This window comes from Varroa jacobsoni, unplaced genomic scaffold (assembly GCF_002532875.2).
Source record: "Varroa jacobsoni isolate VJ856 unplaced genomic scaffold, vjacob_1.0 scaffold_1135, whole genome shotgun sequence".
Lineage (NCBI taxonomy): Eukaryota > Metazoa > Arthropoda > Arachnida > Mesostigmata > Varroidae > Varroa > Varroa jacobsoni.
Window position 1 is genome coordinate 14,248 of NW_019214037.1, and position 3,402 is coordinate 17,649.

The window sequence follows — 3,402 nt, forward strand, 5'->3', positions numbered from 1 at the left end:
GTTGACAGAAGAAGATTTGTATCAGAATTTGCTGCTAACATCATATTTGGATAATTATATTATAAAATCTATCTGATTCACTATGCAGAGAAAAATATTGACAATTTCATGTTACGAATAGAACTACAGTCTGTCTTCGTGTAAATGGTTCCCAAGGCATATTATTGGTGTTATATAAGTGGGATCTTTTGGTAAAATTTAACAAATATTGCCTGAAAGAAACCGAACATGTTGAATGTTACTATAGAAGCCTATAGTACATATTATATTGAATTTTTCAGATGCAGTAACGCAGATTTTTTCGATCTGATTAAACAATAGTTAGAAATAAAGAACGCGGCTGGAATAATGGCGATATCTGTCACGTCACAGTAATCCAGCTACGCACGTAAATGACTTGAAGTATTAAAAAATCTCAGAACCAAAAAGAGACGCACATTACGGACGGGCAGGTGTTTGTAGCAGACGACAGCGCTCTAATGGACGTGTACTCTAGAAACACCGACTCGGTCGAGAACCTATCGTAGACCTTGTCATGTAGAGTCTGATATGGTGCACCCATAAACAATTTGTCAATCAAATAATTAACCTACAGACCTAAACTAATAGAATGTTGCCTGCGACCAATTGAAGACCCTACGAAAAAAATTAAAAGAAACAACGTCAAATAAAAATAGAGGAGAGATGACGTCACAGTTTTAAGGGCGTCGGCTTTGTTCACAAGTTTGTCATCGCTAAACGCACAAAACATTAAATTTAGATTATATTAGCCAAATAAATTGAAAGCATAAGGTAGCCGTATTGATCTTCGTCGAACTTGAGTATTTCGTTTAATATAAAAAGACGCGAATTGGCAATCGTGGTTTAGATTATGCACGTTTGTATAGCGTTATCAGCTCTATCAGGCCTTGGTATTGCCGGTTAAATTTATGTAATATTCATAGGATGATTATATATATAATTATTTATGAGTTGTATCGCCACCTACCAAGCAACTGGAAATTTTACGATGATGTCGTTTGGACAGTTTTTCTTGGTCATTAGCTATTATCGTAGTAGACTACAAGTAGTGCAAGTACAGAAAATACCACTGCGACCCAGAGAATTTGCTAAAAAGGTGGTAAGAAGTAAAGCTCACACTGAAATTATCGATCTGTTCTGACAGCCGTTACGTATAGATACATAAAGCATGGCACCTATTTCAGCAATTGTAGAAAACTAGGTAAAAAATTGATAGGGGGCTAGGCATAAAAATTAAAGCTAGTTATTCTGCATGATCTATCTCAGGTTTCAGTTATCAGATACAACAAAATTATTAAAGTGAGTGGAAACGTTTGTAATTGGCCTGGTCTAGTCTGCACAAGTGATTTACAGCGTCCGCAAACTATACTTTACACTTCAGCGTGTATGCCAGGACGCTGGGCCGGCTATGAAATATACTGTGGGTAAATTAATTTATATTCGCGGTGATCGAACTCACGTACATGACAGGGCTACTTGACTGTAAAATAAAATGACTAAAGCAAATGGGAATAGTTGTAGTCGAACAAAATTTAAAGCTAGTATATATAACTCATACAAATTTCAGTCCAACAAATATTCCCATGGCAATTAGGCAGGGTTGAGATTCTCATTCAGCGTCCGTCACAAGTATAGACTGCGACTCGAGAGTGTCTATTAAACGTTCACCTAAGAATTCAGTAGTCCGTCAGTGAGGGAGGGATCAATGTAAAAATCGGTAGCAACGTTTAAAATCGCTTGAAGATTTGGTGTTTCATTTTGTTGCTGTTGTTGTTGCTGCTGCTGCTGCTGCTGCTGGGTAGAACAAGGTTTCGTAAAAGTGTGAGGCAGGTTCCTGTTTATTCCGGTAGCATCGGCTTATTCAATTAGGCCGCTGTATGAGTCCTGCTAGGCGTCGGGTGTGTTCGTCGTAAGTTGTAGGCGTGGTCAGTTAACGACGATTCACACTTCTTATTGGCTGGTGAATTACTGTTTTTAGTTTGTTCTATACTGCTGTTAAGCACTGCTTCAGGTGGGCTCTGTACACAGTGCTACAACTACAGCCACTATAGATATATAAATGTCATTAGGGTCGACTAAAGCTGTAGTTGAAGAGATGGTAGGAGTGGCTGCGGCGTTGATGTTGTTGTATTTCGTGCTTTGCGTCACTGGAAATAGTGGTGCTGGTGAGATGAAGGGGCTTCCTTGAAGTTCAACCGAGCGCAAACTAAAGAGCGTATCTGTAGCGCTAGTATCCGTATGTCGTTCCTACCAAAACGTTCGTTGATCAACTTCCCTGCATTGTTGCTATAATGTCGGACGTGAAAACGGTACTCTTGTACTGTGGAGCTCATGAGCACCGCGGTTCGTTTCGAGGGCTTTTTTTTTTTAATTTTGGAGGTTGAAGGCAAATGCATTAAGCAGGCCAGACTTCACAACTCAGTTATTTGTCTGATAACCACGCGCTCGTCTAACTGAGTTATGAGGCGCGTGGTGCGTTCTAACTGTAATGCATGTTTGTACCTTGTATACAAATTTACCATGCCCACTGTCATTACGTGTAGTATTCGGAGAGAGTCGGCCTGGCCGGGTCGAAAGAAAAAAAGCTGAAAAACAAAGGGAAGCTTACCCTTTGTTTGTTACCCCAACACTCAACAAAATTTTTGGGGACACATATCGATTTACCTGGAGGCTATACAGACCACTTTATCAGATCCCATAATGCACACCAACAGCCGCAAACGGAAATACCTAACTCTCGAGTACTAATCTATGAGTTTCTATGTCATCTACAGAAATGTGGCGTAATGTTTTTCACTACTATTTATATGTATAACGTTTATATATGTAATAGCAAAATGTGGAGAATATAACAAACAATGTTTGTTATATTCTCCACATTTTGCTATTACCAAGACTATGATAACATCTATCAGGCGTATATCTTTTATAGCCAGTTCTACTCTCACTATATATCTTATTTGTGTCATACGCTTTCTCGTGCGACGTTAACGATATTCCTTTATTGGATATTAAGGAACGTCCATAGACCGTTCAGCGAAGTCAACAGCAGAGATAGAAACAGTATATCCCAAATACTTTAAGGCACTCTACAAAAACGTACATACGCGCACATACACTTGCATAGGTTTCGTTTTTCCTCCTTCGGTCTGAAGCACAATGGAGAATACAACAAAGATAGTGCTACGAGAGACACGGAGACAAACCGATAGCGTGTTTGTCGTAGTCTATTTACAGTGGTTTGGATATCTGCTCGTCGTCCCGTGAACTTATATATAATATTTCCAGTATCACTTGTAAAGTCAGCACAGGCAAGCAACCACGAACGTACGTATAAGCGCGTGTCTACTCTGAGTGTCTATCTATCTATCTATCTATCTA